General features: G+C 42.8%; 1 protein-coding gene across 3 annotated transcripts in view; it reads right to left on the bottom strand.

Moving 5' to 3' along the window:
• SMAD1 (SMAD family member 1) overlaps positions 1 to 23,027 on the bottom strand; it is a 69,690-nt gene extending 46,663 nt beyond the window's left edge. Inside the window, exon 1 of one of the 3 annotated variants that reach the window (XM_070415252.1) lies at positions 22,830 to 23,027. The gene's annotated coding sequence lies outside the window, so the exon portion shown is untranslated. Of the gene's footprint in view, positions 1 to 21,591; positions 21,865 to 21,997; positions 22,166 to 22,829 lie in introns of those variants that run through there. The other 2 variants (XM_070415255.1, XM_070415253.1) reach the window with 2 other exon arrangements.
• Positions 23,028 to 23,281: the final 254 nt, after the last annotated feature.

Raw genomic sequence — 23,281 nt, 5'->3', positions numbered from 1 at the left:
AAGCTTCTATATGTAATTTGCTAATTACAAAACAATAAAACTCAATTTCAGGAGCTCAAGCCACACACAATTCTCTACTTACATGTCAGGCTGGACCTGTAGTGCGATCTGGTTTCAGAAGTAATGAAAATGGGAGTTTAAAACAGGGTTCTCAATTCAGAGCCCTTCCCTGTGGGTCCTATTCCTGAGAAGGGTTTCTCTGAGCCCTGCCAGAAGCCAAATGAGAAAAATACGCCTTTTGACTTGGATATTTAATTTTGCAACTTATGTGGTGTTCCTTAATGTTAAAAGGAAAAAAAGCAAAAAAATTTAACAAGCCTTTAACTGCCGTGCAACTCGCTTTATATTTAAAGGAAACCTAAGTAGCCAACTGGACCACCGTGGGCCTTTCTTCATCTTACCTCTTCCAGTGAAGACACCCGTAATTATCTGACTGTGTGAATATCAACAAAACACACCCTCTGCCACTTCTTATGTTCATATCCCAATTTCCACAGAAAGTTTTAATAGGAAATTACTTTGATCTGTATCTGAAGATATATTTTTTAAGAAGGCTGGGGGGGGGGGGGGGGATAGGGGGGTAGGAGATTAGCCACCAAGTGTTACAAACCAAGTACCTTTAATAAAAGAATGAGAAGGAGAGGAGACAGATAATGACCCAATGTCCTCTGTAGCTTCAGGCCAGTGCCACTTTACACTTCTTGCACTGGCATGGGATTCAGTGAGCTAGACAAAATAAGTGATCCCATTAAATATTGAAAGAATAATTACGTTATTCAATAAAAATTAACATAAAATATATGCTCCAAAAAGTGACCAGGGTGAAAAAAATCAGAATCCTACTACCTTGAAAATAGAAGGTAAATGATCTATTTTCAATGACACAAGCAACTCACTTTTTAAAATTCATTTCTTGTTCTTTGGTTCATTATCTTAACTCTAAAGGTGAAACATCAAAGCATAAAGATCAAAAGAACCAAGGAACTAAAATCACAAGGTATTGATTAACTTTACTTTGAAAATGGTTACAGTTGGATGAGTCACTTAAGAAAAAAAGACAATTTTATAAAATTATCTTTCTATAAAAATATTTGATCCTTTTTTGGGGGAAGTGAGTACTTCCAAGTAAGCAAATAAACCGGGTACACACTTCCTGACTCATGCCACTAGCTTTCTTCTTAAACAGATGGCCTTGCTTCTTTTTTTTTTATCCTCACCCAAAGATATTTTTCCATTGATTTTTAGATAGAGGGAAAGACAGAGAGAAATATCGATGTGAGAGAGACACATTGATTGGTTGCCTCCTGCACTCGCCCCAACCAGGGCCCAGGCGGGGGAGGAGCTTGCAACTAAGGTACGTGCCCTCGACCAGAATCAGAATCAAACCCAGGACCCTTCAGTCCACAGGCCAATACTCTATCCACTGAGCCAAACCGGCGAGGGCTTAAACAGATAATCTTATGAATAAACAGAAAAAGTAAGACTTGAGTTTCTAAAGAAGAGCTACAGCAGGGCATCAGAGAAATCATAAGCAAACCATATGATTTTTGTAGTTTAGCATTTTTATATCTATAACACATCACTATAAGGAATGCTAAGGAGATGGAAAAGACGTGTTGCATAAAGTGATTGGTGGTAATATGAATTAGTATTATGAAAAGATATGTGTCATCTATCCTAACATCCAAGTTTAGATAGGATTCAAGGCCTGATGAGCATGCATAGCTAAATTAAAACATCAACAAAGGGAGAAAAAGATGAACATGGGAGAAGATCTGTAATGTAATTTTTCATTATTCCAAAATGGACTATTTTTTTTAACTTACTTGATTTCTCACTGTGCCAAATTATATATTAAACTTTATCATAGGCATGTATGTACAGGAAAAAACATAGTATATACAACAGTGGTTCCCAACCTTGGCTGCACATTAGAATCACCTGGGAATCTTTTTAAAATCCTGATTTCTGGGCCTCATCCTCCGGAAATTCTGTTTCTTTGTTATGGGGTGAGGCCACAACATTAGTAACAAAGAAACAGAATTTCCGGAGGATGAGGCCCAGAAATCAGGATTTTAAAAAGATTCCCAGGTGAATCTAACGTGCAGCCAAGGTTGAGAACTACTGATATACAGGGTTTGGTACTATCTACGGTTTCAGGCATCCACAATGCAGGTGGGTAGGTGGGTCTTAGTATGTATCCCCCACAAATAAGGGGGGACTACGGGACTACTACGTATAATGAAGACAGGTGCTGACAATACTCTGGAATAAGAAGAGTAGAACTAAAAAATGGTACCAACACGAAACAGTTCCTAATAAAAGCATGAAAGGTTACTTATTTTACAGATCCTTAAGGAAAATGATACATATTGACACTTAAGGCAGACAGAAAAAAAAAAAAAAGTTAACATTTGCTAAACAGGATAATGCCATTACAATGAACATAAAAACAGAGATGGGTTTTCTCTAGCTATTTCAGTCTCAGAAAACACCCCAAAGTAACAATGCTCTCTGATTTGGTTTCAACAATGTTCAAATGTTTCTTTTCCCCAGTTATCCCAACTCGTAACTAGCCTGCTTTTGAAGTATTGGTATTGTAGAAGAAAACAGGTGAAGCGCCTCTGTTCCTTTTTCCTGTTTTAAAAAAGCAGTTAGCTCTTGACTTTCCACATTTCTCCATTTCAAACGGGTGAAAAGTAGCCCAAAATAACCAAAGGTAGCCCATCACCGACCAAAATAAGGGGTGGAGGACTTAGAACAAGAAAAAAAGTGAGAATAGATAAAATCTCTCTCCATTTCTTTTACAGATTCCAAAGCACTTGTGAAACAACCTACTTCACTGCTTGGCAGTTGGACTAAAAGGAACTCTACTTCGACAGAGGCCTCAGAAAAAGAAAACGTACTTAAACAATTTTCCTACGCGAGAAAGCAATGTGAAGATCCTTTGGGGATCACAGAACTCCACCAGATTTTAAATCAAAACATCAGCAAAGCCCTGCTGTCAACAACACCTAGAGTCAAATTTCACCTCACGGAACCCCTTACTATCAAGCCTTGTTTTGGTTACTTCCAAACATTTCCCAACTTTCTAAACATGTGATTGCTGGCACAATAACTAGTTTGCCATTTTCTCATGAACATGTTTATTTTTTTTCAGAGAGTAATTTCCCAAATCTGGAGAGATGGGGGGTTGAAGGTGGGAGGGAGGACAAGCCACTTGAAAGCCTTTTTAGTGATGCAATTAGGCAGGTACTGTTGCCTTTACACACAGCTGCCAGCCTCTCAGGTGTGACTGAGTGACATGCTAGCAAGAGCTGCCATGTGGTGTCTCGACAGAGTGTTAGGTGAATGGGAATCTCAGGGATCAAAAAGAAAGGGAGTGCCGTGCGGACCCCGAATGCTAGCTGACCGACCACGTGCCCGTTCATCACCAGCTGTGACATTTCAGTCAAATGATTTCAAAAGTGGCGCCCCCTTGATGAAAACGCAGCAAGGGATGCCACAATTACAGGAGTCTCCAAGGTCAGACCTGTATGTGGCTTACAGTTTAGGTGTATAGTTGATGAGTGCCAAGTATGCTACTCAATATATCTTCATTGCGTTAGAAAATTCTTTACGACAGGAATGCTTTCGTGTCCTGCTCTGCATACACAAGTCTGTCCGTCCATCCTGATAAAGCTGGGCTGTGTGTAAGCCAACTGGCCAATTTCTTAGTCAGAGAGATTCCATATAGAACAGCAAGTGTCAGTTCTGTTATGTTTCATTGGAGAACTAGCTATTTACTTAAGGAGACTGAAGGCGCTTTAAAGTTTTCTTCCTGTCAACGTCAGCAAACAAACTTGGCTTCTTTCTATATCTCCTTGACACTTCTTCCCAAAGTTGTACGGCATGCCTTAGTCCCACTGAATCCCCTTTCTTAGATTCAGCCTTGTCGTGGGAAACTGTCCTTTAGCACAGGGTGGCCTTCGAGAGAGCCAGCTCCCAAGTACCTCACCCTGACAAACTTCTCCTCTAGTCATCTCAAACACTGCTGAGTCACTGACCCACAAGTGCTCACTCCTCAAACATAGGACATGGAAGACCGGAGGCATTTTAGAATTTAATTGCATTGACTACCAGAGGGGAGAAGTCTACAGTAGTTGTCTCTAAGAAAAAAGACTTCTCTTTGAGTCATTGTTATCATAGCAGAGCAATTCTACAGATGGCAAAGAATGCTAAATGTGGTAAATTTCCATTGAGTGGCCAGTTATGAATGGTTCATCATTAGCAAGCGAGTGAAATTAGTTTAATTGAGCTATTACTTACACAAGCATTATACTGATTGTTTTTACAAACATCTTACCGACTCCTCACAGGAGTTCTCTAAGGTGTGTATCGTTATCTTGACTTTACTAATAAACCTGAATTCAGAGGTTAAGTAACTTTCTCGAGACCATGTTCTAGCAAGTGGTTGATCTACATTTTAAACCAGAATAGATACTAATGCCTATTCATCAGGTTTTTTAAAAAAAAAAATTCACATGCCAAATTCACAGGAAAAATGGAATAGGCGGAAAGAACTACCCGTTATTTTTAAAAAAATAATTTACTGTTACATTTTTTGGAACATTTTTCTCTTGTTCCACTGAACTCACAGGTGCTGTTTATGACAACAAACTTGCACATCTGTAGGGGTGAGCGGACATTCACGAGGCAGGACAGCCTGAACCCTCTCCCTATATTTAGATCCTTCAGTGCAGAGCTAATTGAATAATTTAATCTGGACCCTTTAGAAGGGAAACACATCCATATTCATCACAGGCATCAAAGGAAACATCTTTACAAGTTATATCCTTTTACAAACCAACATATGGTCTCACACCATTCTCCCAATTGTTGAACTCCTCCTCTGGGAAGAGCATGGAATTTTATTTCTTTTTTATCACTTGAAAAAATCACTTCCCTCCTAATTCAGTAAAACTGGGTGGAGGCCACTTCCTCCACAGGTGAGAGAAATAAAACTTGTTGATCTGTCATTGTCAGGAATTTTAAAGTTAACCATTTATTTTACGTACTTTCAACATGGGAACAAAAGGCAGGCTAAATCCGGAATAAGAAATCAGGGCTCCTTTCTCCAGACTTTCAAAATAAAACCCCTGCCGTGTTTCTGTCGTTCTAAGATGTTCCTAAATGAGAAAACAAGAGTCCTTCCCTCAGAATCAGAAGCAGGTTGCAATGGCAGCTTTCCACTTAGTAGCTGTACTGTGAGCAAAAAAACTCTTCTCTGAGCCCCCATTTGCTTTTCCACAAAATGTTGACTCCACTACCTACCCCACTGGGTAGGTTAAATATAAATATGTGAAACTGATTTGAAAATTTTAACAAGCTGAAAAAGGTGACATTTTATTGAGAGCAGTTTCACAAATAAGAAAGCTAATTTTAACATTTTGTATATACAAAAAAAATACCCCCCCACACACAAAAAAGTTTCTGTCTTTAGTTTTTATCTGTTCAATGAAGTTCTAACTTTATTTTTAAAAAACGATAAGAAGAAAAACGGATAAGCACTACAGTCATTCAATGCACTTGACAGACACCGATATTGTGCCCGACACTATGCAAAGCACTGGGACAGAGCACTGAACAAAAGGGACAAAAGCAGTCATTTTTAGGAAGTCCATGCCTTCAGGAGACCTACATTCCAGGGGTGATGGAAGGCCACGCCGAGAAGGTGACATTCGAATGGAAGCCTGAGGGGTGAGGGGGGAGCCGCGCGGATCTCTGGGGAAGCACAGGGCAGGCAGCGGGACATGCGGGTACAAAGGCCCGGAGGCAGTAATGTGGCCGACCTGGTCCAACAGCAAGGGGCCCAAAGGGACAGCAACACGGTGAGGAGAGAGACGCGGGAGGTGAGGTCGGAGAGGTGAGGGGAGCAGACATAGGAACCGCAGGGACTTGTTAGCTTTCCCTCTAAATTGAGATGGAAGCCGCTGGGAGATGTGAGGAGAGATGGAAGTCATGCCCTGACTGACAGTTTAACAGGACTGCAGGGCTGGCTGGGTTGGGAACAGGCGGAAAGGATGGAAGCAGGAAGCAGCAGGGAGACCAGTTCGGAAGCTGCGGCAATTGTTGCAGTTTGAGATGACCAGGGTTTGGATTGTGACGGCAGAAGGGGTCAGATGCTGGAGGTATTCTGAAGGCAGAGCCATGAACAAATACACTTTCCTGCTTACGTAAATCAACAAAAGAATTAACCATAAACTTGGAGAAATCGGTTTAATTTTTAGAAGGACTGTGAGACTGAGTATCTGAGGTGGGATCAAAGGTCACGGAAGAAGTAGACCAAGAGCAATCAGAGGAACAGCATGGAGGGAGTAACAACTAGATACAGTGATGGCGAACCTATGAAACGCGTGTCAGAGGTGACACGCGAACTCATTTTTTTTGGTTGATTTTTCTTTGTTAAATGGCATTTAAATATATAAAATAAATATCAAAAATATAAGTCTTTGTTTTACTATGGATGCAAATATCAAAAAATTTCTATATGTGACACGGCACCAGAGTTAAGTTAGGGTTTTTCAAAATGCTGACACGCTGAGCTCAAAAGGTTCGCCATCACTGAACTAGAAGCTAAAATCTAGTAGGAATGAGGGTGAAGGATGGGGAGTGAGGCAGAACGTGAAGGGAAGGGAGTAGTATAAGCTGACGGATACTCCAAGCCGGGTGTTTTCATGGAGGCTGGCGGGAGGATGGTTAGGAGGATCCCCACACCTCCAAGCCCCACAGTATGAGGGGAGAAGAAAACAGGCAGGACCTACGAGAGCTACAAGGGAATCGGCATCCTCAGATCAGCTTCATCTGTGCTTAAGATTACGCACAGCCCAGATAACCCAGATGTCTAACAACACAGGATGGTACATCCAACCATGATATAACTGTTAAAAAAGGAAAAAAGAAGACAGACTTTCATGTCTAACATGGAAAGAAAACCATACCATAATTGTTCAGTGTTTTTTGTTTGTTTGTGGGGTTGTTTTTTTTTTATTGATTTCATAGAGGAAGGGGGAGAGAGAGAGAGAGACAGAGAGAGAGAGAGAGAGAGAGAGAGACAGAGACAGAGATAGAGAACCATCAATGATGAGAGAGAATCATTGATTGGCTGCCTCCTACATGCTCCCCATTGGGGACTGAGCATGCAATGTAGGCATGTGTCCTTGACAGAATTGAACCCAGGACCCTTCAGTCCCCAGGCTGATGCTCTATCCACTGAGCCAAACCAGCCAGGGCTGGTTCAGCGTTTTTTAATTACAGAACAACATATATCTTATGATCTCATTTTACAAATAGAAACAAAACCTGCACATGTACAATGTATGTGCATCTTTAAAGGCCTGGAAGAAAATAAAACTGAACACACAGTTACCTTTAGGAGTGAGATAGGAGGGGAGTGTAAGAAAGCTGACTGGGTTTTTTTAAATAAATTACCATTTTCAATGTTAAACCCCCAATAATAAAAACTAAACATTGGTAAGAGATTTAGTCTACAGGGCTCTAAAAGACAATATTATGACCAAGAGGCAGAAAGACATCATTTTATAAAGAAAAAAATAACTGAAATTGTTTCTGTACAGAACGCAATAATTTATTTATGTATACAGGGTTGGAATATATGACCTAATTCTGAATGAATATGATATGGCTGGGAATGTACTTTTTTATTAAGCAACTCAGGCACATGATAATAAAATTCAATTTTACAAAATGCCGTGACATTAACAGAAAGTAAATTTCCATTAACAATTCAAACATCCTTCACATTTTTCAGTGCACGAATCTTACCCCCCAAAAATGTGCTGTGCTATTCAAATATCTCAAGAGCAGTTTGGTCCTGTCCCTTCCCCAGTACAGAAATCTGTTACTTAGAAAAATAGAATAACGCCTGAAAATCAAAGTTTACATAATCACTGAAACAAACACTGAGATCAGCCAGGTTTCACTCTCCTCCACATGACAATCAATGGCATCCTGTTTTCAATCTGCCGAACACTGGACTGGCCTTCCCCACGTCCACTTGGCCACCTCAGCGCAGAAACTGAACGGAGAGCGGCAGCCTCCTCCAGAACTGTGAGAGCTCCTACAGCGAGAGCGGGAAGCAGCAAAGGCGACCTCTCTCACCGGGTTAGGAACATAATGCTGTGGACACAAGTGAGCGTCACCTACAGAACCCGGTAAGACCTGCACCATCACTGCAGACCCTGGCTGCCTCAGATCACTTGTTCAGCCCCGTGCTGGCCACTCACCGCACCACAGTGACTTACTTAGCATCAGAATGGAAAACCCTAACAGAGTGCTCCTAGAAGACTCCAGAACCCGTCCTCCGTCCGTTACACGTTCAGCTACTAAGACAGCTTTCGTCTCCACTAATTCACTATGTGATGGAACAGTTCTTACCGTGCTTCCCACCAACAGAAAGGTGCCGTGGAAAGAAAATGAGTACGATAGACTTCCCACACCACCAAGGACACAGCTGTAAAGGGTGTGGGGGAGGGACGGGAGGACCATACTATAAAACTGACTGTGACAGGAGCCGCATGACGTGTTCAGGCTGTTTAAGGAAGGACATACGTGCAGGGAGAGTGGCCAACAGCCTGTGCCATTTTCTTTGCCATAACGACCTCTCCCCTGCATCCTGGGATCTGAGATACCTGCCGTGCAATGGAAATCCAAATGAGTTCAACCACCGACCAGCTGCATCAGTGGGTGTGAACTATGGAATGGATAGTCCAAAGCAGCCTTCATAAAAATTAGCAAAAAATATATTTTGCTTTATCAGAGGAAGCTTTCAATTCCTTAGCACCTTTTGCTAGCACTAATAATAAAACTACTATATGCCTGAGAACACCATAAATCTAAAAAAAAAAAATACCTGTTCCAAGACTCAAATATTTCTGTGGAAAATCTATAAGCAGATGACAGTTAAAAGTAATGATTTTATTATAAAAACTTACAAACATATTTTATCATATAAGTCACTCTATCTTCCTCTGGAAATTCAGGCTATACGCAAATGAGCCTTTACAGAACACCTGAAACATCCCAGTTTGAAGACCCAACAAACTCTTATCACCGTCACCGCCAACTTCAAAGGGAGAGCGTTGTCATGCAGGTGGTTCTCTGGGAGACCTCACCTAACAGCTCACCCGTGGTCTCCATCAATTTTCCAACAACTCTAGTGTTCAGAGAGAATCATGTATCATTCTCATGTCACTACCACCACCACCACCACCACAAAGCGCCAGGCTCTGTTCTGAGCACTTTATACCTATTAACTCTCTTAATCCTCACAAGAATCCTAGGAGGTGAAGACTGTTTCAGAGATGATGAAATTGGGGTGCAGAAAGGTTAAGGAGCTTGCCAAGGCAACCCCTCGACCACCCAGCTTCCCCTAAATAACCTCCTCCTCTGACTCATGCATAGAGCAGAGGGGGGTAACAAGCAAGGATTTGTTTATGGTTTTATTTCTTTTTAAATTTGTATTTATTGATTTTTTAAGTGTATGTATGCGTGTGTGTGAGAGAGAGAAACATCGATTTGTTGTTTCACTTACTCATGCATTAATTGGTTGATTCTTGTAAATGCTCTGACCGGGGATCAAACCCACAACCTTTGTGTAGCAGGATGATGCTCTAACCAACTGAGCTACCGAATCGCAGTGGTTCTCAACCTTACTAATGCCTCGACACTTTAATACAGTTCCTCATGTTGTGGTGACCCCCAATTTCACTGTTACAAATTGAACATAATTAAAGCATAGTGATTAATCACAAAAACAATATGTAATTATATATGTGTTTTCCAATGGTCTTAGGTGACCCCTGTGAAAGGGTCGTTCGACCCCTAAAGGGGTCGCGACCCATAGGTTGAGAACCGCTGGAATCAGGGTTTACGGTTTTATTTTAATCCATCCAATTCCTTCCCTTCCAAATTTATTTATTTTTCATTGCTGTTTTCCTTCTTAATTTACTCATACTTTCCTAGAACACAGAAAAACCAAGAGTTTTATCAGGGAAGCAATGACAAAATTAAGTTCATTTTTATCTAAAGAGCCTAGACTACAGATAAGAAGTATTAAGCTATACCTCAACAAGATATATGGAAAATGACACCATTACTTCACACCAACAGCCCATAATATTCTTAATATTCTTTTCTTATGATGAGTCATAGAACATTAAAATTAAGCTCCTTTTAAGAAATCCACTTTCCTTACATTCCCACCGATTATTCTTAGGGTCCCTTATGAAAACATAAACAAAGCAAAACAAAAATTACTGCTTCATTTTTTTTTTTTTAAGCAAATGTAGAGATAGAGAAAAGTTAAAGAACTCCTTCAAGTATCATGTTTATTACAAGTAAAATATTTAAATATTCACTTTAATGGCTCCTATATAGCTGGCAACCTCAATGCTATCTACAAATAATGGCAAAAAAAATAGTACTCTCAATTCTAGAGATCTGGGTGCAGTGGCGTGGCAGAAACAAGTCAGTGACACTGCCACTTCTATGTCCTATCTGCCTCTAGACCCCCTTGACACCCTCTATTCCAGGCTTTCTCAACCTCAGCATCGCCCTGACCTCTACCCACTGATGCTGGAGAAACTCCCCCGCCTGCCCCTGGCTGTGATGACCACTAATTTCATATTGCCCGATGGACCACTGCTCTATTCTCCCCCACTGTTCCCTCTTCTTTCCTTGTAATCTAAGTGCCTCGGGCCTCAAGAGCTTTGTTTAACTTCACTTCTAGACTCCAGGACACAAGGAATTGCTGATTTCTACAACAAGGAAAACATGTCAAACACACGAATCTTTTCTTCCCATCTCTTTTCTCCTCCAAGAAAAAAAAGTGGGAGAGCAAATCAGCTAACCCTCAAACATCACTAGTACGTCTGGGTATAAAAGACCACAGTGAACTTACGACATACCACTTTTCCTGGCATGTTTTAAAAAAATATCAAAATGAAACAAATTTACTCATCAAGTACCTACTGTGTGTCAGGGCTATATTCTTTTTTTCTTTTTTTTGGTATGGCAATATTCATAATACTGCTATACATGAGACTTCTCATGGCACTTTTTAAAAAGCTCTGAGAGAGAGAGAGAGAGAGAGAGAGAGAGAATGAGAATGAGAAAAGAAAAAAAGCTCTCCACTGTAACCCTTGTAGAGGGTTCCCTAGAGACAGGCCCAGTCATTTCTGAGGTGGTTGTTCATGTACTTCTATGTGCCAACAGGTGAGAACCACTGTACTAACACAAAGATCATAAACACACTGTCCATATGCCTTCACGGAACTCAGTCCAAAGAATTAATAAGGTAAGTGTAATAAAAGCCATTAAAGCTGACGCTGGATGAGACAAGCAGGTTTGTATTGTCCCTCAAAGGTACAAGATCCTCTGTGCAAGTCCCACACTTATGGCCCCTTATCCCAACTTTATCAAGCTGTATGAGAGATACACTATGAACAGAAGTACAATTATAAATACAGACACTCAAAAACTTGCTGAAAGAATTAACTAACGTAAAGACGGGCAGGAAGCAAGAGCTCTACCAACCACATCAGATTCCTTTCCCCATCCCTTGATTTTGAAAGACTATCCCCATTATAAGAGAAATACCCTCCAGCTGAGATGATATAACATTAATAACAATGGCTTCTCATTTAATTTTTCATATCATCGGAGTCTCCCCTTAGGAGCAAGAGTGCTTCTTCAGGGCGGAAACTGACATACATTTCTCTGTCCCTCCCAAAACAGAGCCCAGTGCTGGGAGCACAGTAGGAAGGCATGAAACACCTGCTGAACGGGATTCATATCAGCTCAACCAAAGGCAGCACCCCCACAGTGGGGATGCACCGTTTTGAGAGGAGGCTCTCTGGCAATACAAAGCAACATCCCAACCTGCGCAACGTGACCAAACTCTTCGGTGTAAATAAACACAGCCTGGGTGCCAGCCATTTAAGTAAGTGAATTTGGTTCACAGTTAACAGAAAAACATTTAAAACCAATCAAACATTCCCTCAAGCTTGAACAGACTTAACAGAAGTCCTGAGCACACAAACATGAGCAACGGGAAAAATAAAGAAGAGGTTGTTATTAATTATGCCAGACGGCAAAGCTAGCAACAGACAATAAGCAAAACAGGAAGCTGCACTGGATGAGCTGGCAAGCTCTCTACAATCAACCGTCCTGAGCTTTCACAGGGCTAAATGTCTACTTTCTCCAGCAACACGCACTGCCTTACTCTCATTCCCCTTCATGAAAAACTACTCTCTCTGATCAAATTAAGACCAACTTTCCCCGACGTTCATCCTCTCTCTCCAACTCAACTGAAAGAGTTTGAGGAACAGCTCTGACCAATGCATCCCAGTTTAGGGGCCCTGCTCCAGTCAATCCTTCAGAAAGGACTTAAGAATGGGGGGCTGGAGGGGGTGGTAACAGGCCAAGTGCTGAGCTTGTAGATGCGATTTAAAAGCCCTTTCCCCCCCAACTTTGAGATATTTGCAGATCATTTACAAGAAATAAGATGGTGAGGCAGAAGATGCTGACAAATTCAATTCTGTCCAGTGGCTGGGCAAGAACTCAGTGCCGAGGGAAGACGGAGCGTACGTAACTTAGATAAGGGTCCCACCATCAACCAGCTGTTGATTGCAGCACAGGCAAAGACTTTCTAACCCCCACAAGCGTAACCATTATTCTTAAGAGAAAAGCTAGCAAATTAAATGCTGATGCCTAACTCTTTAAATTGTTTTCCCCCTTTATAAGTGGTTTTACTACATGGGAGAACTTTTTTCACTTTATTTTAATACCTTATAAACGAATCCATCTCAACCATCAAATCCATATTCCAAGACCAACACTGTGTCTCTTATGAATGAGGAGATGTCACTATAAAGAAACTTCAATACTGCAAGTCAGGTAGGAGGAGGAGGCCCGTTCCCACGTGCTCTGTTAAGCACTGGTGTCTCCCGGGTTCATGGTTCGCGCAAGCTGGATAAGAAACCGCACACACCTGATAGCCCAGTTTTCCCAGACTGCGACTTCCTGGTCCACAAAGAGTAACACACTGAAGAGTCTGGTGCAGGACACAGCAGCACATTTTATGGTTATTAGCAGCTTGCATCTTGTTTGTGTGTGAATCGCTTGTTCATGTCCTTTACCAGTTTTTCTCTAAGAGTGGTATTTCCTATTGACTTAAAAAGTTTCTTACCGAGAACAGTCACTTGCTGCAAATTTGTTACCTGAACGACTGTATTTGTGACTGTGCACTTTGTCATTTGTGGTCACATAAATGCTGTCAAATGCATGTTTTTCCTCTATGGTTTCTGCCTTGGGAGCCACGTGTAGAAGGGCTCTACAACCGGCTATTAATACCTCCCCACCTCTGAAATGGCACAAACCAATCCCTCTTTCCTTCTGACACTATGACAAGAATCCATGCCAGGATCTTTCCGCACTGAGCATATATTACTCGAATGAAAAAAAAAATTTTTTTTAACACTAATGAATGCTATAAGAAAAGCCATTGGTAAACTCAGTATACTTACTTTTTAAAGCTCTTGGCAATTTAAATAACTTAAAAATCATTAACAGGCATTCATTCAATTTCTACACTTCTCTTAAAAACCTTTACCTACGATTGTCAGGGAAATGTTCCATCTACAAATTCCCAAACTTGGTATTTCACAATTTCATTACCGGCATTCCCATTGCTTCACCCTTCTCAATTTGTTTAGTCCATTGGACTCCGTATAACCTGTGACCCCGCTGATCTAGACTGGATTCAATACTGCTCTCATTAACATTCTGGACTCTAAAATCACAGTGATTTTTAGAAAGAGCTAACATCTTCTGAGTGTTTATTAAATGCCACATCCCATGCTACATCCTTTGTGTAGTTTGTATGTCAACGACTGAGATGCTCCTCCCATTTTCACCTCCAAAACCAGGAAACTGATCATCAACGGTATGTCATGTCTAATTGACAGTTTTTTCCTCAGTAGCACATGAAATAATGTCTCACAACTGGCAGCATCTTAGATTAAGTGAAATATGAAAGTATAACTCATTTCATTTGCAAGCAATCAGTCCTGAGGCTATCACCTCTTTTCCAGATGAAAGTGAGGCACAAGCACTAATGGTGAGCAGCTTTCCCAAAGTCATAAAAAAACAAGGAAGTGTTGGGGCTTGGACTTAAACCCAAACATCCCGATTCTGGAGCCTCATTTCGTAACCAATTTGCTATCTCTAGGCCAGAATCAACACTACCAACATTTCCCTCCAATCTTACTATGGCGCCACCTAGACGCAACAATTACCTAGTCCTCCCTACAGCCACATCAAGTTTTTCCCCAGGTTTCCCCCTACTGTTTAGACTTTGAGTTCTCCATAGATCTCCTGGCATACCACCTACAAGGGTTCTCCCCAAACTTCTCCATTATTCTAAGCTTCCACTACCATCTGCTGAGTCCCACACCTCACAGTCCCAATGAGGGGACTGCCTTCCACACTGCTGGGAAAAGCAGCACAAGCTGGCAAGAGCTCCACCATCTGCTTTCCTCTCAACTGAGACCCCATCCTGCTTCTTTCTCAGACAACTCTCCCTCCTTACCATGGCTAATATTTCGTCCCCTGTGCTCAAGATCACCAACTCCACCAATCTTTGTTTTCCACCCATTAACTTCTTTCCCTCAACCTTCAAGTATCAAGAGGTCCCCTCTATTTTGAAACATAAGTCACTCCAGGGAATTTTCAGAATCTAGTTCTCATTTCCTATAATACTAAGTCTCTTCTCCTCAACTGCATTCACGTGATTACCCGACCGTTTCTCCTTCACCATGAACCATGAGACACTTCCCCTCTGACCCTAGTTCTGGGATCCCTCTTCCCCCAGCTTCCTCTGATCCCATACCTTCCTTCCAGTTCCTTCTTTTGTCTACTTCAAACATACCATCCCCTTCTCCTAATTCCCAATTGTGGGTTTCAATGGCAGAGTCACCCTACCAGTTCTTTGTTTCTGTTCCCGATTCTCTCAAAACACCTTGGAAGTTCAACCATCCTTTCCAACAATCTGTACTTAATGTTCTGAGCCCTTCCCTAAGCTTCAGCTTAGTTTGTATCTCCAACCTGCCTGTAGAATACCTGGATACCCCACCTTAAATGCAACCCGTCAATTCTAAGCTATCATTCACACAAACTGTATTCCTTCTACAAATAGTTCTTCCCTGCCCTTAAGTAAAGGCTTTATCAATTTTACAGCTACTCAGGGTGGAAACCTAAGAATAATCTTTGCCTCCTCTCCCTCCCATCACTCTGTAGCCAAATAACCACCAAGTGCATTTTTACTCACAAAACCCACCTCATCAGATGGATAACTCAAATAGCTTTCTTCTTCATCTCCTGGCATTATGGGCTCTACCCCCTCCAATCCAAACTGCATGTTCAAACACCTTCAGTGATTTCCAATGTGCCCTTGTTCTGGCACTCGAAGGCCCAAAAATTCTCACCCCAATTTAACTTTTCTGAGTCTCTCTCCCACCACAGTGCACTGGGCCCCATCAGGAATACCTACTGTGGTCAGGTAGAGCTGCTGCTCACCAGCCTCTAGATCTGTGCTGTCCAGCAGGATAGCCACAGGTGGCTATTTAAACATGTTAATTAACATCTGAAATGCGGTTCTCAGTTGCACTAGCCACGTTTTAAGTGCTCCACAGCCCCGTGTGGCTAGTGGCCGTGGTCCTCACTGGAGTTTTCTGTAAAACTTACCTCTATATCTATCACCTTGCCACAACTTTTGCAGTGTTGTTGGATTTAATTTTTCCATTTTGTGTGTCTTCTCACCAATGACTGAGCCACTCAGAATTAATATTCATTGAATAATGAAGCATATACTTATGAAATGCTGCATCAAAATTACTACATGAGCATATTTTAAAATCCCTCTTCCATTAAAATGACACATTCTTTCTAACTAAACAAAAGATCTTGCATTTAGCTAACTAAATAATGATTTGATTTGAATGCCTAAGGATAACACTTAAAAGATAATTAGTTCCCTTTTCTCTTGTGGTGTTTGAAACTGAAAGAAAAAAAAAGCTATAAAGGTCTGAAATACTTCCACTTTGCAAAAGAACACTGCAAAGAAACCACAAGAGATAGGCAACAGGAAAATGAATGAATAGTTTGAGTAACTATACCCTAACTATCTGAGATTGTAGGGAAAAAATATCCATAGAACAGCTGCCCTAAAATTAAGGGGAAACTACAAATAAGTGTTAAAAATTATGTATATAAATACATTTTTAATCAAATGTTAGACTCCTCTATCCTCTTCCCAAATATGACATTGTATTTATTTGCATTTTGAACACAAAAGTATACAGATGCATAATCAGCTGCTGTGTGTGTTCCCATAAATTTAAGCTTGTTGTCAAGAAAATTAGTTAAGAAACCAATCTACCACACCACAGTCCTGGATTCTTACAAGGGAATAAGGCTCTATATCTGAACATGAGAAACTAAGCAGAGAAGAGAATCGCCAGGTAGGGATTCCCGTGAATTGTAGAGGGTTTGATGCTTTATTTTCAAGAGGGAATCATCCCTAAAGTTCTGATTTTAGCTTAGAACAACTATTACAAAGATGTTAAATTGCTAAAATACTGCAATTTTAGTACCTTCCTACCAATCCGATGTAGTCACTGGAGTTGAACTATTTATGAACGTTTTGGTTTTTCCCATCTGAAAGATAGCTTCCCTTATGCAAATGACTCTTCCACAGGGCCTGCTCATTTCTGCAAGCCAGCAAGCAGTGGCTGTAAATGCTATATTTTTGACTATAGGACTAGCTGTACACCATCTTAATAAGGTACACCAAAATGAAGATTTAAATTTAGATTTTAAGTACATTCATGTTAACTAGCTTAGCTATTTTCTTTTTTAAGCAAGTTGCTCCAGAGTAAGTATTAAAAATATTTCAGGCATTTTTGTGGCAAATCCAATGACAGATCACCAGATTAGACTAAAAGTTGACCTGCCAGGTAATTGCAGAAAAGGAATATAAAGAGTCAAGAGGGCCCGGCCAGGATGGCTCAGTGGTTGAGCATTGACTTACGAACCAGGAGGTTATGGTTCGATTCCCGGTCAGGGCACATGCCTGGGCTGTGGGTTTGATCCCCAGCGTGGGGCGTGCAGGAGGCAGCTGATCAGTGAGTCTCTCTCATCGTTGATGTTTCTATCTCTTTCTCTCTGAAATCAATAAAAAAAAATTTTTAAAAAGAGAATCAAGAGGTTTCAGTGTGGGGCAAAATGGAGATGCCTCCATCTGTTAGCAAAGCATGCTCCGCTAATCTTGGGAGCAGTGAGTGAAACCAGGGCTTCCTGGTTGCTGACCACATGCAGGTGCGGTGACAGTGGCGTACCTGGAGAGGGCACAGGAGCTCTGCACCCCTTCCTCCAGACCTAGCCCTATGCATTTCTTCCATCTGGCTGTTCCCGAGTTGTTATCCACTATCATAAATCGGTAATAGTAAGTTTTAAAAAAGAAAAACATATGTAGAAGTACAATTACAGAGAACACTTCATCAGCCTCAATGTCATTCTATAATTTAATATCAAACTTCTCTACCTTTTTATATTTACATTATCCTTTTTCTCCTCAGATCTTTCCAATTCTCTCCCTAGTACCCCATAGCTCCTCCCAAAAAATCCCAAACTTTTAGCTCTCGGTTAAGAATGTGATTTATTTTTTAGTTAAGACAGGAGATGTATATGAACTGCCTGGCTTAATAGGAATTTTGTACAAATCTGAATCACCCATCTTCTGGTAAGGCCCTGCTGATTAAATCAGATGCAGGACTTTCCTTTTCCGTCTCCAAAATGGGGAGGGAAAAAAAAACAACAAAAAAAAACTCACCTCTCTGAGGTTGTCAGACTTGATTCCTACTCAGCTCAAACAATGCTATGTACAAAAAGTCAACATACCAAAAAATTCTTTTCTCCCCTCCCCAGATGACGATACACTGGATATGCTCAGAACAAAACTGCAGGAACAGTGTGAGTATGGTAAGAACAAATAGCCCTAGCCAGCGTGGCTCAGTGAATAGGGCCTCTGCCTGCGGACTGAAGGGTCCCGGGTTCGATTCCGGCCAAGGGCACATGCCCGGGTTGTGGGCTCAATCCCCAGAGTGGGGGCGTGCAGGAGGCAGCTGATTAATGATTCTCATCATTTATGTTTCTGTCTCTCTCTCCCTCTTCCTCTCTGAAGTCAATGAAAAATATATTAAAAAAAAAAAAAAAAGAAAGAAAGAAAAAACAAATAGACAAGTAAGAACTTAACAAGTAGAGTGATCCAGGACCTGGCTTTCCCTTCTTCTGATCACTACATGGGTGACTTTTAGGTAAGTCAGCTATCTTCTCTGAGTCTAGGTTGCTCAACCTGATATGAACCAACTGGATTAGAAAATCCTCAAAGCAACTTTTAACACAAAATAGCTCTATTCTCTGTAAAGGAAATTACAAATCTGAATGTTTATGAATGCACTTGGCATGGCAATCCCATGATGTCCTTCACCTGAAATGTCATGCAATTTGTGTACTTAAGTGTACACACAAGCTTACCAGAGCATACAAGCATTTTTGGATTGGAAGATGGGAGTGAAAAAGTATAAAAGGTCCCCTGATTTCATCAGATTCTTAAACAGCCCTAACCAAAAAAAAAAAAAAAAAAAAAAAAAGTTAAGAACAACTGAACTGTAAAACTACACAAAAGTAGACATTACATATAAAAAAAATTTTTTTTCCCCCAAAGTAGTTTGCAATGAACTATTTGTATCTCAAGGTGCAGTGTTTACCAGCTAAGGGAAGGAAAATATTGATGAGATAAACTGAACTACTAGAACTTCCTTCTTCAGTACCATCAGCTTGTGATTATATAAGGGGAAAGTGGCAGGAATGATCTAGAAAAACAGAAATAAAACTAATTTGGTTTTTACATCAGATTTACTCTTCCAATTATGATCTGCTTCCATACGGATTAACATTGTTTCCTTTCTTCCAAACACTTAAAAGGAGATCGCCAAGAAAAGCACAAAATTTGTCTAAAGGCCTAAAAATAAAAGCAAAGTCATATCTATACTGGAGTAATGAAGTCCAGCAGAACAAGGATTATTTGGGAGGCCCTAGAGTCAGACTGCCTTGTTCATATCATCATCACTAGCTATGGAGCCTGAGGCAAGACAGTGAATCATTCTGAACTCAGTTTTTCTTTTCTGTACATCCGTACTTAGTCAAGTTTTGAGACTTAAATGAGATAGGAGTTTTAAAAAACAAGGAAACAGAAAAAAGTCAGAAAAAATTAGCTATAATTATTTCTCCTCCCCAAAGCTCTAAATCAAAGAAGAACCCAGGACATCAATGATAAATGTAATCCACAGAAAAGTCTACCTCATTTTATCCAGTAGCTGCAACTGGTTCATCCAAACAAGCAGCAAAAATTGACATGTCTCTTTCTCTTTTTGACCTCACAAACTCATCAGCAGAAGTGACACACACAGAAGTAATTGAAAGATGAGTACAGGAGGAGGAAGAAGAGAAGTAAAGTCCCAGACCAGCACTGTCCAATGGAACCTTCTGCCATGATGGAAATGTTCCATATAGGTATCATCCAATATGGTAGTCACTGGCCACATGGGGCTATTGAGCACTTGAAATAAAGTGCTACTCAGAAGATCAGTATTTATTTTTACTTAACTTTAATTAATTTCAATTTAAGTACCCACATGTGGCTAAGGCTACCTTATTGGGCGGCACAGACCGAGAGGACCCATAAACTGAATAAGGATTGCCAAAAATCTAAGAAAAAAAAACGAGGGTCTTTTCCTGATTTGTTCATATGTTCAATTCAAATATCTTTTGTTTTCAGTGGAGACCTAGTCACTATGACTAGTTAAAGAAATAACATGTCAGCTGATACATCAACATAGAGCAACTCCGTAAGTATGTGGTCCTCTGATATTTTAGAAGGTCCCAAAGGCCAACTTAAATTCAAGCACACATGAAGCATGATCAGGAGAGGGATCGGAGCTGCCAAGGTCCTAACATCAGCACCTCCAAGGCATCTGCTCCTCCACTAGCGAACGAAAAGCTACGTCCACGATGCAGACTGCACACTCCTGCATTTGTCAGAAATTCAGAGCTCTGTAAGCCTTCCCCTCTTTCCAAAACACCAGCATTCCTGGCTGGTTCAGCCTTTCCACTCTGAACAAAAATCCATGTACCACCCATATCTGAAGCATAACACCAGACTCCTGCTTAGCTGCCCCTGTAATATGGTTTAATTATGATGACTGAACTAATAGGCTGACATCATAGACTTTTACAGGCTGACCCCATGTCATCCTGATGTATCATTTTGCACCAGTTCAGTGCTGTAAATCAATTTAAGATCTCGAGCAGGTTGAAAAGGCTGGTAATGATGCTTTCTCTGCTGCCTCTGGGGACTCCACATTATACACAACTTACATTATTTATAAAGCCTCAATGATGCCTCCATTAGCCTTGTAAGACTACACAAATGAGATCTTTTATACACACACACAACTTGGCCCTGATTATGTAGGCGACTGCAGCTTAAATATACTGGTCTAATTACATTCAAGTTCATTCTTTTCCCAATCTAACCAAGTTATTAAGTTTTATCTTTAACCCAGAATTACTAGAAATCAAAATTACAAGCTGAAATTTACTTTTTAACTATTAAGGGTATTTGGGGGAAATGCGACTTCTTCCTAATGCTTTAATGAACTTAGCAGAACAAAATTAAGTTTCAAGAGGTGTAAGAGGTTAACATTTTTAATTGCCTAAAACTGTCATTTCTCTAATGCAAAAAAGTCATCAGTTCTTCAAGGGTATAAAACCAAAGGAAACTGCAAAAAAGAAAAGTGGATTTGGTTACATACCTACGGTTGGAGGGGTCAAAACTAAAGCAAGGACAAATCCCCACCTTCAGGAGAAACTCGATCTAGCCTGGATCCCCTAGAGGCCCTGGCATCACCCACTTCTGGAAAATCATCTCTCTCCACCCTGGTTACAGTTTCCCAAGAATTGCAATATTACACAAATGTACACCACCTGCACAGAAATATCAAATAACTGCAAATGGGAACGAGGGAAGGCTGGGGGAGGACACACACTCAAATCAGGACAACATATTTAGGCCTGGCACCTACATGTCAATAACACTGGATGCACAATATTTCTACTAATTGAAAATGCTGGGGCAGTGAACACTGCTTCCGCCTCGACGCTTTCCCAATGGTGGTGGCACTACAGCTCACCTACCTCCAATAAAACGCAAAGTGGTAATTAGCAGCAAGGTGAAAAATCAACCTGGGCAGAGAACAGTTTTCTCCTTGTGCTCCTGAATGCAGTAGGCATGTTACCCACGCCAGGCAGGCAGCTGGGGCGAGAAATGTTCGGAAATAAAGGCAATCTGCCATCTGTCCGCCACAGGAAAGACATACAGAAATCGTGCAACTTCTGAATCATTCCACCTACTTTGAAAGTTCCGATACAATGGAAAGGCCGGTTGCCGCAGCACTCACGAAAACGATGCTTTCTCGGGAGATGGTGCTGAGACGCGCCTCGTTTCCAGAAGGGAAGCCAGCGCCTTGTCGGCTGTCTCGCGCAGTGTATTTAAAAATCGTTTGCGCTTCCAAATAAACAAAAGCCGCAGCTACTGCAGTTGTGAGATCCGGCAGGCATCTGCCCCCCCTCCCTTCCTAAGGACATCAAGGAAACGCTCTGCCTTCAGCCTTCATACTCAGTAAGCAGCTAGAAAAACAAGCCCACATCTCCCGGCGTCTCACCCCCACCACCCCCACCTTCTACAGAAACAACCCCGAGAAACCCTCCCAAAGCCAGGGAACGGAGTAAAGGAGCAGTTGTCCAACGGCGAACTCACAAATACACTTGCAGTGAGGCAATCGAATCCGGTCAAGGGAAAGGAATGAGACGACACTTGGAGGCGCACGGGGTGTAGGCGGAAGAGAAAAAAAAATTACGCGCCGCCGCCGCCAAACCTTTGAATAAATTAGAGGGAATTTCGGGACGAACTTTCCTTGACCTCGACCCCCAAAAGGCTCGTTGGGGCAGAGAAGGGGACCGATCTGGGACAACGAGGGACCCAGGGCACCGGTGTCCCCCCGCCCCCCGGGCGAGACCGGCTCCGAGCGCCCAAAGGGCAGCGCCGGCGGCTGCCCTCCAGCTCCCCAAAGGGTGGCCCGAGCCAGCGCGGGACACAATGGGCCAGCGGGCCGCGCGGACTGGCCTCGGCCGGGCTGCAGAAAGGGAAAGAGAAACGGGGAGCGGGCGGAGGGGAGGGGAGGGGAGGGGAGGGTGGCCGGGAGGTCCCGCCGCGAGCAGGGCCAGGGGCGAGGCTCTGGCTGTGGATCGCGGCTTCCCCACCACAGACCCAACAAAGACGCGAAGGGAATCCTGGCTGAGTCCTGCCGGCTGGTTGGGGCGAACGGAGGAGAAGGTGGCAGGTTCGCTCCTCCGAGCGGCCCGGCGGCGCCATCACGGTGGGGGGGGGGGGGGGGACCCCGATCCGCCCCACGCGGGGAAGAGCCCCCTCCCCGCCGCGGCCCGCGCCCGGCCCCGGGGACAGCGGCTGCCCTGCGGGCCCGCGCCCGCCCCAGTGGAGGCGGCGGCGGCGCTGGAAGTCCGGGGCGCTGAAGGGAGAGGGCGGGGACGCGTCAGAGGAGAAAGTTGGGTTCGGGTCTGTTTCGTTTTACCGGGTTGGCGGCGCGCCCGTCCTCGCGGGCGCACGAGTGGCCGAGCGAGCGGGGTCCCAGGGCCCCGGTCCGGGCGGCGGGGTGCTGCCCCGCGCTGAGCTCGCAGGGTCCCTCCCCGCGCCTCGGCCCGGGCTGAGCCGCACGGCTTCTCCTTCCTCCTCCCGCCTGCCCGCTCGCTCCCGGAGCCTGGATTGATCTGGTCGCGCTGGCGTCAGGGAGTCGGAGCCGCCCAGCCTCCACTCCTCGGCTGCCAATACCCTGCGCACTCGCCCGCCCGCCCGCTTGCTCACCGCGCACCCGCGCGCCGCCGCCACCGCGCGACCAGGGATCCTCTCCAAATTCTTGGCCGCGCCGGCCCGAGCGCGGACCGCGGGGGGAGCTGCCCCCGCCCCATGGAGTCCAAGGATTAAAAACTCTTCGGCGCGTTCTGACTTCCCTCCCGCTGCCTCCTT

The sequence above is a fragment of the Myotis yumanensis genome, unplaced genomic scaffold (genome assembly GCF_028538775.1).
Source record: "Myotis yumanensis isolate MYYU_CA2020_CCGP unplaced genomic scaffold, mMyoYum1.0.hap1 SCAF_5, whole genome shotgun sequence".
In the NCBI taxonomy this organism is placed as follows: Eukaryota; Metazoa; Chordata; class Mammalia; order Chiroptera; family Vespertilionidae; genus Myotis; species Myotis yumanensis.
Note: the sequence above shows the minus strand (reverse complement) of the source record. Positions and strands in the feature narration are given on the sequence as shown.